The sequence below is a fragment of the Petaurus breviceps genome, unplaced genomic scaffold (assembly GCF_028583685.1).
Source record: "Petaurus breviceps papuanus isolate PSGF00001 unplaced genomic scaffold, PetGlider_PUasm1.0 38, whole genome shotgun sequence".
Taxonomy (NCBI): domain Eukaryota; kingdom Metazoa; phylum Chordata; class Mammalia; order Diprotodontia; family Petauridae; genus Petaurus; species Petaurus breviceps.
Window position 1 is genome coordinate 95,814,528 of NW_027186304.1, and position 15,782 is coordinate 95,830,309.

Below are 15,782 nucleotides of genomic sequence, written 5' to 3' on the forward strand. Positions count from 1 at the left end.
GAACCTAGAGATTTCAAAACATGTTTGCAAGGAATACCAATAAAACCAGGGAGAGAACTGGAAGGGGTGTGTAGAAGAGGCTGGGTTTTACTAACAGGTTACCATATTATATATAAAAGTAGAGACAAGCTGTTACAAGAGAAAATTCAGATGGAGAAAAAATTAACTGTTTTAAATGAGAAGTTGGCTGTGTTACAGTGTTCAGGCTCTCCTTGAAAAGAACAAGATGGAGGATCTTAGGTGGTAGAAGAAAAAATTGTGAATTTGGCTAAGAAAAAGTGAAAAACCCACAAGAGAAATCTGCATGCCTCCCTAATACAGACTGATCTAGTTGCTACAATGACCACTGCCAGGAGAGTGCATGGGTAGAATGTGATACAATGTTACATGACCAGGCTTTTACAAGGGCAAAGGCTTGCCCCATACTGAGAAGAAGGCAGGAAAATCAGGGAGGCCAAACAGAGTTCAGGGAAATAATTGAGAATTTCACTCAGCAGGAGATTATTGAGCAGATTCACCCAAAGGAAGGGAGAATTGCTGGTGTCTTAGATGGTGAGAATCAGTGTTGAAAGGGCTGGAGGAGTGTGGGTAGTGTGGACTACTTGACATTTATATGTATTTGTCAGAATCCTTTTGTTCAGCAAACATTTATAGATTTTCAAATGTAGGAGGTAACAATATGACCAGTCTATTAGCTTTAGCTGCCGATGGATGCAATAAAATGTACCCCACTGATTCTATGTGGCCTAGTGGAGACAGACCATGGTACTTGTTTAAAGACTGTATGAGAAAGTTGAAAGAAGTAATGAAAACTGCTATCATAGTTGGAGATGTAGATGTGTATCACAATATCCCTTTAGCAATTCCTCATAGAAATATCATAGTGAAGACAGCTCCTCCTGCTTATAAGCACCTACTTCTGACTCTACTAACTGATGCGATAGGGTACCCACTTTTAGCAGTGCTGGAAAAGATTTCACAGCTAAGTGATTTAGGAGAATTGGGAAAAGATAAGTTTCCTCAAGAGAGAAAAAGAAATGGCTAGTGGATTCAAAGTCAGAATAGATTGACAAGAAAAGAATTGTTCACTGCTCTATTGAGAGCAGGGGTAGATTTTGGGAAAATTGATGATATATAATATAATATAATGTTATATACTAATGAAGTATATAACATATACTGCGAAGAGTCTTAATGTTAGACAGAATAGGCAATATGAAAAGCAAAGGATGGGAAATTAACACTGCAAAGATTCAAGGACCAGCTCAAAATATAAAATTTTGGGGTAAACAATGGAATAAGGGGCTGTGAGAGATTCTTCCACAAGCCTGACAAAAGAGTAAAGATTTTCCTATCCCTACCAATAAGAAAGAGGCCCAAAAGTTTATAGGATTATTTGGATATTAGAGACACCACATTCCTTATGTGGGACAGATTTGAAACCCTTATATAAAGTTACTAGGAAGAGATATGAATTCGACTGGGGACTTGAGCAGAATAAGCCTTTTGAAGAAGCCAAGGCTGCTATGACAATTGGCCCTAGATTTATGGCCTATGCAAAATGGCCCAGTGGAATTACAAGTGGCTGTACAGGATGATTATGCAAACTGGAGTTTATTGCAGAAACAACAATATCAAAATGTACTCTTAGGATTTTGGTCTAGGAAGCTTCCTTCATCTGGAGTTCAATACACACTTTTTGAAAAGCAGTTGTTAGGTGCATATTGAGCTTTGGTAGCGACTGAACAACTGACTTTGGGTCATGAAGTGATATTAAGGCCTGGAATCCCAATGATGACCTGGGTAATGAGTACTCCAGCTTTTCACAGAATTGGACATGCACAAGAGGCAAGCATAATTAAATGGAAATGTTATATTCAAAATAGAGCTAAAAGAGGCAAAAGTGGAGTTTCAGCTCTACATGAATCTATAGCAAACATTGATACTGAGGGAAATGATACTCCTCTGAACCAAAGCAACAGTTGGTACAGTCATTGATCAAATAGAATGAGGGATATGATGGATTAACTGAAGAAGAGAAGAAACATGCATGGTTTACTGATGGGATAGCAAAATATCTGAACCATAAAAGAAATTGTAAAGCAGTAGTCTATAACTCTTGTACTAGGCTGACTTTGGAAAGTACTAGGATAGGTGGAAGTAGTCAACATGCTGAACTCATGGCAGTATATCAAGCCATCAAAATAGAACAAGGAGGACAGTGTCATATATTCACTGATTCATGGGCGGTAACCGCTAATGGGTTAGCTACATGGATACCCATGTGGAAAAATTAAAATTGGGAAATCCATGGTAAACAAGTCTGGGGCAAAGAATTATGGGAAGACATATGGGATATATCTTTGGTTACTACTTTGTCAGTTTTTCATGTAGATGCTCATGTGGCCCTCATCACGCTAGAATGTGAGTACAATGCACATACTGATCAACTAGCAAAGATTGCTATTCAATGGGAGAAGATATGGGAGAGAGCAGATTGGAGGAGGTGATATCCAGTGGGATCACTATTTTGGGGTGGTGGGTAGGGGGAAAAATGGGGAGAAAATTTGTAACTCAAAATCTTGTGGAAATGAATGATGTAAACTAGAAGTTAATAAAGCATTTGATAAAAAAATAAAAAAAACAATTAAAAAAATTAGACAAAAAAAGGATTGCTATTCAACATATTGTCCCTACTCTGACATCAACTGATGATCCAGTATTAGTAAAATGGGTTCATCAAACAGCTGGCCATTTAGGGGTCCAGGCCACACACCAGTGGGCACAAGACTGAGGTATTAGTATCTCTCATTCACTGTTAAAACAAGTAGCAGAGGAATGTTATATTTGTCAATTGGAAAAGGAATGAATTGTTCCTTGGGTAGTAACTGGAGCGATAGCAAGGGGAAAAGTTCCAGCCCAAATTTGGCAAGTAGTTTATATTAATCCCCTACTCCAAGATAAAGGATGCAAATTTATGCTTACTTGTGTAGACACCTATTAAGGTGTACTAGTGACTTATCCTTATAAGAATGAGACCCAGAAAAATACCTGTAAAACTCTAGATCTCATAAGTCTATATTATGGAACCCCAATGCAGATTCAAAGTGACAATGGGTCACATTTCAAAAGTAATGAAATGAAGAGATATTATATATTAAACAATATAGAATGGATATATCATATTCCATATTATCCACAAGCATCTGGGTTAATTGAAACGATGAATGAATTATTGAAAGAACAGTTAAGGAAGCTAAGTTTTAATAATTTGTTTCAACATTGGAAAGATAATTTGTTCACTGCTTTACGTAATTTGAATAATAGACCATTGGGAGGAAGTACACCTCTAGCCAGAATGGTGACCCTAAATCTGCAAATTAGAAAACAGTAAATGCATAAGATCCCAAATAGTGATTTTTGGACTGTGAGGCAAGATGTCCCAGCACTGTATCCAGGAACACCTGGTCTGGCAGGATATGATTTACATTGTTTAGAGGATTTTCCATTAGATAGAAAAGAAATAAGAAATATCTCCACTGGAATATGTATGAGAATCCCTAAAAATTATTTTGGATGGATATTACCTAAATCAGCATTAGTAGCTCAAGGTATACATGTATTGGCTAGAGTAATATATTCTAATTATCAATTGGAAATTATCATGACTTTCCAAAATTTAGGTGAAGAACCTATACAGTTTTGTAAAAATGATAGAATAGTTCAAGTGATTATTATTACTTGTTAAACAATACCCCTTGTGAAAATGACTCTCCTTCTGAAGTAACTATGAGAGGAACTGAAAGGTTTGGTTCTATTGATGGAATAAAATTGAGAGCTAAAGTATGGGTAAAGTGGAAGTCAGATGATGTTCCAAAGGCTGCAGAAATTATAGCACATGGGAAAGATAATACTGTAACTATTGTTTATTCAGGAGAAGATGAATACCAAATTGTATCCTTAACTCATGTATTCTATCATGAATGAGGCTATGATAGTGAGTTCATGGGCTCCAGAAGCAAGGCTGACCTTATATCTGTTTCTTTTTGGCTTTTTTTCTGTTAAACTTGTTTGCAAGATTTGTTTCCTACAGGTTTAGTAACCTTCCCCTGAAGATGCTTGATCACTTAAGCTGGATATTACCTCCTGCCCATGACTGTGATGTGTCACCCCTGGACCTGGTGTTGACCAAGCTTTGGATGTCAACTAAAGAACTGACCTCTCAGGGGTGGCTAGGTGGTGCAGTGAGTGGCCCTAGAGTCAGGAGGACCTGAGTTCGAACCCGGCCTCAGACGCTTGACACACTTATTAGCTTGGTGAAAAAAGAACTGACCTCTCAAATGGGACCTCTTGGGGGCAGGGACAGCTCTGTGTCCAATTTCAGCTGGAAGTAGCTATGGGGAAAAGATCTTCATCCCTTACCCACAATTTTGAGCCCCATTCATTCAAGGAGGGAATGATGGGGTGCTTATGCCTATGCCCCCATCCTAAGATATTGTTTTATGTGCTAAATTTCTGCCATTCCTGTTATATTGTTGTAAAGTTACTGTACCAGTTACCCCTAGATTCCCATTAACCTATGTAATGAAATATGTTGCTAATATATTTTTGCTATGTAAGGGACATGAAAGATCTTGGGGCTGAATTTAATGGTAATAGGATATTTACATATTTACAGGTGTTGTCAGCTCTGTGAATTTTGTGTTGGCACTACAAGTATTTTGCTATTTCCTTCTTCAGTGGATTAAGGCAAACAAAGGCTAAGTGACTTGTCTAGGATCACACAGGTAGTGAGTGCCTGAGACTCAATTTGAACTCATGGCTTCTTGACTCTAGGTCCAGTACTATCCACTGAACTACATATTTGCCTCTATAGTAAGTGACGAAATAGATGATTCAAAAAGACATGGACTTATATGTTGCAGAGAAGAAACCAAATGGATAAAGCATGTGTATTTTCTGGATCAGTATAATAGATATAAATATATAATAGATATATAAAATAGATAAACTACAGAGCTTGTATGTTAGTATATTTATCTTGGCTAAAGAAAAGGGACAGTGATCTGGGCCTGGAAAAGAGTGGGCTGACTTACCTTTGAGAAATTATATAGCACTTTTAATGGCTAACTTTCCTTGGAAATAACGTCATAATACATAGTTCCTTAAAACTATTCCATCTGTACTGTTGATATCTTTGACTCTCAAAACTGAAGTCACTTTACAACAAAAGGCACTTCTTACCATAGAAACTGTTAGTTACCTTTTCCATTCAAACAGCTTGACCTTCCAAAAAAGCCAGTTGTGTTATTTCTCTTTTGTTCTTGTTGTTCAGTTGTCTGACTCTTCATTATTCCATTTGGGGTTTGCTTAGCAAATATACTACAGTGGTTTGTCATTTCCTTCTCTGGCTCATTTTACAAATAAGGAAACTGAGGCAAACAGGAGTAAGTGACTTGCCTGGGGTCACATAACTACTAAGTGTCTGAAGCTAGATTTGAACTCAGAGATCTTCCTGATTCCAGGCCCAGCACTCTACTGTGCCACCTAGCTGCTTCTGTTATTTCTCTAGGTATGCTTAATTTTGAAGGCAGAGTGGTATTGCCTAGGGCAGAAGTGGGGGACCTGTGGTCTTGAGGCCACATGTGGTCTTCTAGGTCCTCAAGTGGGGCCCTTTAACTGAACCCAAACTTCATAGAACAAATACCCTTAATAAAAAGATTTGTTCTGTGAAACTTGAACACAGTCAAAATGCCACACCCAAGGACCTAGAAGATCACATGTGGCCTCAAGACTGCAGTGTTCCCACCCCTGGACTAGAGTTTTAAACATGCTGCTTTCAGGCCCACTGCAGCTTAACTAGATTAAAATGTAATTGGGAAATATTTAACAAAATCAACAAAATGCAATAAAATATAAATAGCATTATATTTAAAAACTAAGTCAATATGGGCCCACAGAGATCTTTATGTATAGATTGTAATGGTAATGTGATTTTGAACTTGAAGATCCCTTTGTGTTGGTAAAAGTAGCAGGTACTGATTGGGGGAGCAGAAGGTATGAACTCCTGTCCCTTGTTACTGACATAACAGGAAGTTGGCTGAAGGAAGTGAAATAGCTAATACTGTGTATATAAGAAAAGCCCCAGAGAGGCACAGTCAGAATTTCCTTGAGACCGAGATCTGGTGGCAGAACAGCTACAGAAGAATGGAGAACTGAGTCCTGAGAACTTGTGGTGGTGGAGCTTCTTCTGAACAGCAACCCAGGAGCCCAGAGCCAGGAGGCCAGGATTCCAGGAGCCAGGAGCCTGGAATCTGGAGCCAGGGGCCCCAGAGCCCAGGAGCCAGGAGCCCAGGTGACTGAATGACCAGGATGCTGAGACTTTGTTTGTTTGTGGCTTGGTTGGGCCTTGAATCCCTTGGAGCAGAAATGGTGAAGGAGCTGACATGGACCAGACCCTAAGAATGCCAGTGTGGAGCAGGACTTCCCCAGAGAGCTGGTCAAGGAACTGGGAGCTGTCTACCATTGAATCCAGGTAGAATCGGGGACCATGGAAGGGGATCCACGGAATCTGAGAACAGGCCCCAAGTCAAGATGAAGAAAAGACCTCTCCTTGGGTACTGAGTAATCATGGAATTATAGTTTACTAGTGACCTAAAGGGTGGAGGGTTTTGTGTATGATACTTAGTAAGACTTTGCTGAATAAGTGACTGATTGTACTTTGAGTACTTTGACTATTGTTACTGATTAGTGACTGATTGAATTAATCAAGACTTTGCCCCAAGAGTGGAAGACTTTGAGACCACTGATAAGTGACTAATTGAGTTAATCAAGACTTTGCCCCAAGAGTGGAAGACTTTGACTGTGTACTTTGATACTACTGAGAAGTGACAGATTGAATTAACTTAAGAGTGACTATTTTACTTTGAGACACTGTTGTGAATATTATATTGATTTTCTGTGATAAGTTGAAATATGGTGAATGCTGTATTTTGAATTATGCTGTACCTTGATTTTTCATGGATGTTTTGCTTTTGTTATGGAATAGAGTGATCACTATACTGAGTAATCAGAACCTTTAAAAAAAGCTGTTCACAGTAGCAGTTCTTCTGGAAAGCTTCTGTGCTTGGCACTACATAGATTCATTGACCCCTTTTCTATTTGAGTTTGATGCCTCCACTGTTGTTGTTGTTACTTTGTTTTTTCCAGAGTCATCAAAGTCCAGTGGCAAGACAAATGTCAGGACAGCTGGTGATGGTCTGAGATGCAGTGAATGACCTTGGTGTCTTCAATGTCTGACCAAGCTCTAAATGCTCCATGGCTCTTGCTTCAGCCACCTCCATGGCTATTGGAAGGAACTGTTCTTATCCACCCATTCTGCCAGGGGAAGTCTTCACATGCTCCAGGTAGACACCCCCTAACTCATTGAAAGATTTGAGGTCCTGCAATTGCCCGTAACCTAGTTTAGTCCTGCCAAGGTGGTTAACTAAGATGTGACCACTGCATGTCCTGCAGCTTCTTGGAGTCACTGGTGAGAGCTGGGTGAAGGTGGACATCAAAAGAGGATGAGGAGCCCTGAAAAGGGCTCAGTACACTCTCATATCAAAGGTATTAATCCTCCCTGAACATTCCATATACCCCAATGTAGACAATAGTAGGCTGGTCTTGGAGGCTGGACGATAACATTTTTATTTAAAGTTTTGAGTTCCAAATTCTATCACTCTTCCCCTCCTTGAGATGGTAAGTAATGAGATATAGGTTACACATGTGCAATTATATAAAACATTTCCATATCAGTCATTTTATACAAGGAGGCTCAAATTAAAAAAAAATGAAAGTGAAAAATAGCACAGTTCAGTTTATATTCAATCAATATCTGTTCTTTCTCTGGATGCAGACAGTATGCTTCATCATTAGTCCTTTAAGATTGTTTTGGATCATTGTATTGCTGAGGATAGCCAAATCATTCATAGTTCTTCATCAGACAATATTGATGTTACTATATACAATTTTCTCCTGGTTCTGTTCACATTACCATGCATCAGTTCATGTAAGTCCTTCTAGGTTTTTCTGAAATGCTTGTCATTTCTTATAGCACAACAATATTCCCTCCCAATCATATACTACAGCTTGTTTAACCATTCCCCAACTGATAGGTGTCCCTTCAATTTCCAATTCTTTGCTACCACAAAAAGAGCTGCTATAAATATTTTTGTACATGTAGGCCCTTTCCCCATTTTTTGGATATCTTTGGGAAATAGACCTAGCAATGTTATTGCTAGATCAAAGGGCATACACATTTTTATAGTCTTTTGGGCATAGTTTCAGATTGCTCTCCTGAATGGTTGGATTAGTTTATAACTCCACTAACAGTACATTAGTGTCTCAGTTTTCCTGCATCCCCTCCAAAATCCAACATTTTCCTTTTTGTCATATTAGTCAATCTGATAGGTATGAGGTGGTGCCCCAGAGTTCTTTTAATTTGCATTTCTCTAATCAGTAGTGATTTAGATTACCTTTTCATGTGCCTATAGGTAGCTCTGGTTTCTTTGTCTAAAAACTGCCTATTCATATCTTTTGACCATTTATCAATTGGAAAATGACTTGTATTTTTATAAACTTGACTCAGTTCTCTATATATTTGAGAAATGAGGCCTTTGTCAGAGATACTTGTTGCAAATTTTTCCCCTCAGTTTCCAGCTTTAAGTCTTGTCTCTGAAACATACTAATTGTGCGAAATTGACCAAGTCAGTTGGAACCCTCAAGTATAGCTATAAATTTTAGAAAAGTTATCTATTTGTATTACTGAAAGGAGTTTTTATACATGGATGGAATCACTAATTTGTATCCTACCCTCTAAAAGTCTAGTTTTCTTTTTTTATTAGATTATCTAATAATTTTAAAATATCTATGCTATATTAATGCTGGTATCCATCAGCTTAAATGGTAATACAACTATTTAATTAGAAAATTACATATTTTAGTTAAATTCATGGTTGGATTTATTTAACTTACAATTCTTGGAAAGGATAAAAATCAATATTTGTAAAGTAAATTTTAGCTTCTGTGCACTTGGTTTGCTATTTTCAAATATAAAAGTAACACATAAATCGAGGCTTCTAGTGTGTCTTATATATTTGTCTACCTTTACCTTTTTTTAAATGGATAAGAGATTTCATAGATTCTCTCCACAGATGAAAAACAACAAACTATCTTTTTCTCTTCTGTAATCCAAATACAATGATATAATGTTCAATGTATATTGTGACAGAATAGCTTGATTCAAAGAAAATGGATACTTAATAGAATTTATGTTTGGATTTCTAGAATTTACAGATATAAAAATGTGCATATTGATGCTAAATGCATTGAAATGTTTCATAGCCAGAACTTCGTAAAGGTTCTTTCTCTATTTTAGGGAAAGTTTATGTAAGATATGAGTTATTTGTTATTTATATGCTTGATAGAATGCTTAAAAATTGGACTTAGGGGGAGGGTTTTTGGGGGATGTTTATGTATGGCTTGCTCAGCTCAATTTATCTTTCTGAGATCAGCTTGTTTAGATAATCTATTTTCTGTGCTTTTGGAAGATTATTTTGGCAGCTGAGTGAAGAGTGAATTGGAGATGTGGGAGATTGAAATCAGGGAAAGCAATTAGGAAGCTATTAGAATAGAGAGGGGTGATAAGGGCCTAAGCCAATGTGGTAGCCTTGTAAGTAGATAAAATGGAATAGATATTGACATGGCAACTGATTGAATGTGGAGGGAGAGGGTGAGGATGAGTAAGGGGAGAGTCAAGGATGACTCCAAGGTTAGTAAACTGGAGGCCTGGGGTGATGACCTCAATAGAAAGAGGAAAATTTGAAGAAGAGACAGGTTTAGGGGGAATGATGTGTTCCAGTTTGGATACATTTAAGCTTGAGATGCTGGTGGGAAATCTGCATAGAGAGGGACAATCTTCAGTTGACCATAAAAAAATCAGAAGACAAATTAAGGCTAGATGGCACAGCAGATAGAGTACTAGGCCTGAAGTCCTAAATTTTAGAAAAGTTACCTGAAAACTTTGGTTCAAATTCAACCTCAGATACTTAACCTCTGTTTATTTCCTTTTCTCAACTGTAAAATAGGGATATTAATATTACATACATCACAGGCAAGTCCTTGAAGAGATGGGAGTACCAGATCAACTTATTTGTGTCCTGAGGGACCTGTATGTGGGCCAAGAAGCAGCAGTTAGAACCCAACATGAAACAACCAATTGGTTTAAGGCTGCAAAAGGAATACAGCAAGAGTGTATGTTATCTTATTTGGTTAACTTATATGCAGAGTAAATCATGCAAAATGCCAGACTGGATGAATCAAAAGCCAGAATTAAGGTTGCTGAGAGAAATATCAACAATCTCAGATATGCAGACAATACCACTCTTATGGCAGAAAGAGAAGAAGAATTAAGAAGTCTCTTGATGAGGGTAAAAGAGGAAGTATAAAAGCTGGCTTGAAGCTTAACATTAAAAAAAATTAAGATCTCAGCAACTGGTCCCGTCACTTCCTGGAAAATAGAGAAAGAAGAAATGGAAGCAGTGTTAAATTTTATATTCTTGGGCTCAAAGATCATTGCAGATGGTGACTGCAGCCTTGAAATAAAAAGATGCTTACTCCTTGAAAAGAAAGCTATGGCGAGCCTGGACAGCATACTAAAAAGCAGAGACATCACCTTGCTGACAAAGTCTTTATAGTTAAAGCTATGGTTTTTCTAGTAGCAATCTATAGTTGTGAGAGTTGAACTACAAGGAAAGCTGGGCACTGCAGAATCGACGCTTTTAAATTGTGGTGCTGGAAAAGATTTTTGAGAATCATTGGATAGCAAGAAGAATAAATGAGTCAATAATTAAAGATACTAATTCAGACTGTTCATTGGAAGGTCAAATACTGAAGCTGAAGGTTAAATACTCTGGCCACACAAGGAGAAGACAGACGGGACTCATTGGAAAAGACATTGATGTGAAAAATTGAAGGCAAAAAGAAAAAGGGATGACAGAGAATGAGATAGACAGATAGTGTCATGGAAGCAACAAACATGAGGTTGATTATATTTTGGGAGATAGTGGATAAAAAGGCCTGGAGGATCAAGAATAGTAGGACACAATTGACCCACTAAACAATAACAACCCAGGGTTATTGAGAGGATCAAATAAGATAATCATTATAAAGTATTTAGCACAGTGATTAGCACATAGTGAGCACAATATAAATGTTAGGTATCATTATTATTACAACCTGAAGGCACAACCTCTTGAATTAATAGTTTACTCTGTTTGAAAACAATATCCTTCTGAAAACTCTTTCCTATTGCTCTTAAAAGAGGCAGTCCATGAAAGGAAGACATTTTACTTTTTGTTAATGTCCAAATAAATCACCATCTTCCTCTTCTTTTTATTGGACAACTTCTAGTTGCATAGTAGGTTGGTTACAAAAATGGAGGAGGATATGCAAAAAGGAAGATGGCAGAGTGTGGAGAACAAAAATTTTTCTTTGGGAGAGACTTCAAATGTGTCTTTTTAATTACCCCCAAAGAATGCCTGGGAGACAAAAAGAGCAATATAAAGCTATTGTTTTTCTTCTGGTGTTAAAAAATGTTTCAACATTCATTGTTTTGACTTACCTTTCCCAATACTTGCCACCCCCAACTGTTAGTGACCTCTAGTGAGAGCTACCTAATATTTATTCCCCTTATGTTTACTATGTGTGTGTGCATGTTCTGTTTTATATTATGTATGTATTCGTATACATACACACGCAAATATATATGCATACATACACATATACACACACACACACATCTCACATGTCTCCCCCCATTTAATGTAAGCTCATTTAAAGTAGAGATTTTTTTTTCTTTGTACTCATGTACCTAGCATGGTGCCTAGCAAATAGTGGGCACTTAATAAATGTTTGTTGATTAACTAATGGCATACTTCTACTTATATTGGCCATCAAATGATGCATAATCAGCTTTGTGAATGTGGTCTACATAGTAATCCATTCATTTACCCTGTTTTATGAATGGATCTTTAATTAACCAGTTTTCAGGCGCTGTCAGAAACTCCTTGATATTAGAAGATAGAAGACCTTAATTGGTTCAACCTGCCAGTAACAGTTAACTCTCCTCAAATCTACCAGATTAGATTAATTATCTCTTCCCCCCCCCAAATCTTTGTGGGAAGCATTTTATTTCCCCCAACCACCTGGGATTCCTGACAATATGAGCTGAGCTAAACATATCTCAAATAAAATGTAAACTTTAGAATTGATCATCTGGGTAATGACTGGGAAAGACATCTAGGCTAGAAAGATTTATTTATCCTCATCCCAACTTTTCCTTCTCAAGGTGCCTGATTTCTAAGCAGCTTGCAATGGGAGGAATTTGGGAGTACAGAGTATCCATCTGACATAAGCATTTTTCATTTCATGAAGGTGAGCTTTAATGAAGGAAGCCGAATGTGAATGAGCAGATGATGAACTGAAAAAAGGTCAGAGAAAAGACATAACATAGCTTGAATACTGTTTCTTTTAGGCTTTTTGTTGAGACTCCCCTCCCCCAATTCATTTGAGAGCTATCACAGTGGCCACTCAGAGAATTTGGTGTCTGTGTTCTATTGCCACGTTTGCAAATTACAGGCTTTTGGTGACCTTCTTTTAGAATAGAATTTCTTAACCTGGGGTCTGTGCATTTGGATGGGAGAAATAAATTTCATCTTTATTTTTTCTAACCTCTAACTAAAATTTAGCATTTCCTTCAATTTTTTCAAAACTTTACTCTGAAGAGGTCTATAGACTTCAGAGGACTTCCAAACGGGTCCATGACATAAAAAAGGTTAGGAGCCATTGGTTTAGATCCATAGCTCACATCTTCTAGGAGTTGAAACAATGCTATGGACCATAGGTTGAGAAATTGTTCAACTACCATTTAAAAGATGCAAAGACACATGGGTGAAGTGGCCTTGATATATATATGTTTTTTAAAGAACTTCTTGTCTCATTCAGTCTCTCTGTCTGTCTCTCTGTCTTTCTCTCTCTGGCATCACTCATCATCTCTGTGACTTTTCAGACCAAAATAACTTCCTCTACCCAGCATTCCTCTATGTGTGTTGTCTCACCTTACTGGAACATAAACTCCTAGAGGCCAGGGACTGTCTTTTTCATATTTGTATCTTCAGCACTTAGCACAGTACTTTTCATTCACTCCATTCATTCATTAAATCAATCAATCCTTTCTGGAAAGGAAGTAGAGCAATCAAGGCCTTTTACTGAAAGTCCTGGGCAGTTTCAGTTAGAAGGCAAAGTCAGTCTGAATTTAGTCAAACCCAGGTGCATTATAACCCCCCATGCCCACCCTGCCTTGAAGAGGAAAGAGCCTTATTTTCATACTATGTAAACCACAGAAGCCAGCAGAACAGCATGTCAGTAATAGCATGCTGGGGTTAATTACTAACTCAGAAGGGAGAGTGCCAGCCACTGAATCATCAACACACCTCTTGTAACACCTGAGGTTTTCTTTGGAAGCTTTCCATTCCAAGTGTTGACAAAACCTGACCCTGGCTAATCTGGAGGATTGGATGGGACAGGAGCCAAGTATGGCTGTGGGCCAGAGGGAATGAACTCCATGGTAATCATCAGTTTTACTCTGCTCTACATATGGCAAGAAGAGTTCTCTTAGTTTCCCCTTAATGCTGATTGAAAAGCTTCCAAACAAAAAGACTGCTGTTATATTAGAGCTCATGCACTATTGTGCACTGAATCTCTGGATCTAAAATGTCGGGTAATGTTTAGTCACCCAGCCCTGGTCAGGGTCCATGATGCTGATTGGACTCACCCTCATCATGGGAAGGGAATGTTGGCTGAGAAATTAGCAGGGAGGGCTAAAAAACTCTACAAAAAGTGAAGGTCAAGAAGCTGGGAACTGACTCATGGGCAGTAGGGTCAAAGTGGTATCTGAAGCAGAAATAGAATCAAACTCTGGTATGAGAAGTTGTTAAGGAGAGGCAAAGTCAGAATGAGTTTCTGACTGTAGTAAGTAGCAGCTGAGTTAATAGAACTTTGAGCTAGATGATATCATGTTAATTTTTAATCTCAATATGAATACATGCATATGAATATATTTATGTTTGCTTGAATCCAGTTTCCTCTAAAGTCTCCAGCTGGAGAGCTTCTTCCTCCATATCTGGTCTCCAATCCAGAGTTCAAGTCCACAAGCATTGGGCAGATGACCTCATTGTACAGCTAGGTTGAAAAAATCAAGGCTCAACAATGACCATGGAGTGAAGGATAAATGATGTGTTATTAATGAAAATTAAGATCTAGAACTCGGCAGGCCAGACGTTTGCTGGAATTCTCAATTGTCCAAGAAAGCAAGAAAGACAAAGTCCAAAGATTTTGTTTCCAGTAAGTACAGAGAATGTGTATAATTTTTTTAGTGACTTTCATTGAGAGTGTGACATTGTACCCCTACAATAGTTGAGACTGATTTCATGCTCAAAATGCAGATGGTCTCCCTCTTAGAAGAAAAAGTAGATGAGCTTAAAGAATGCCTTCCAACTCTCTTGGTTATCAGGAGGAATGAATTGTTCCTTGAAAAAGTACAAAGAAGACTTCATTTTTAATTTTTTGAAATTATACTTTATTTTAACATTCATTTAAAAAATTTTGAGTTCTCAATTCTCTCTCCCACTCATTGAGAAAGTAAGCAATATGATATCACTTATACATTCAAAGTAATGCAAAACACATTTCCATATTAACCATGTTGCAAAAACAAAAGAAAATTTAAGTGCAAAAAGTATGCTTTGATCTGCACTCAGAATTCTCTGGATGTAGATAGTTTTTTCTTCATGAGTCCTTGAGAATTGTCTTGAATCATTGTCTTGATCAGAGTAGCTAAATCTTTCACAGTTAATCATTATTCTGCTCTTGCTGCTACCATGTACAATGTTCTCTTGGTTCTGCTCATTTTACTTTGCATCAGTACATATATATCTTTTTTTTTTTAAGCAATCAGGGTTAAGTAACTTGCTCAAGGTTACAAGGCCAGTTATTTCTGGGTATGGTGCTAAGTATCTGAGCTCAGATTTGATCCCCAGGTCATCCTGACACTGGAGCCAGTGCTCTTACTCTCCGAGCCACTTGGCCACCCCTAAGCAATTGGGGTTAAGTAACTTGCTCAAGGTTACATGGCCAGGTGTTTGGGATTCGATCCCCAGGTCATCCCGACACTGGAGCAGGTGCTCTTACTCACTGTGCTACCTGGCCGCCCCAGTACATATATATCTTATCAGGTTTTCTGAAATATAATGTTCATCATTTCTTATAGCACAATAGTATTCCATCACAATCATATATCAACAATTTATCCAACCATTCACCAATCGATGGGCATCCCCTCAAATTCCAATTCTTTGCCTCCACAAAAAGAGATACTATAATTTTTTTGTGTATATATAGGTTCTTTTGCTTTTTAACATTTGTTTCTCTTTGGGATATAGAATTAGTAGTGGTATTGCTGGGTCAAAGAATATGCACAGTTTTATAACCCTTTGGGCATACTTCCAAATTATTCACCAGAATGGTTGGACAAGTTCACAATTCCACCGACAATACGTTAGTGAACCTAGTTTCACACATCTCCAGTCATTTTCCTTTTCTTGCATACTAGCCAATCTGATAGGTATAAGGTGGTATCTCAGAGTTGTTTTAATTTGTATTTCTTTAATCAAGGGTGATTTAAA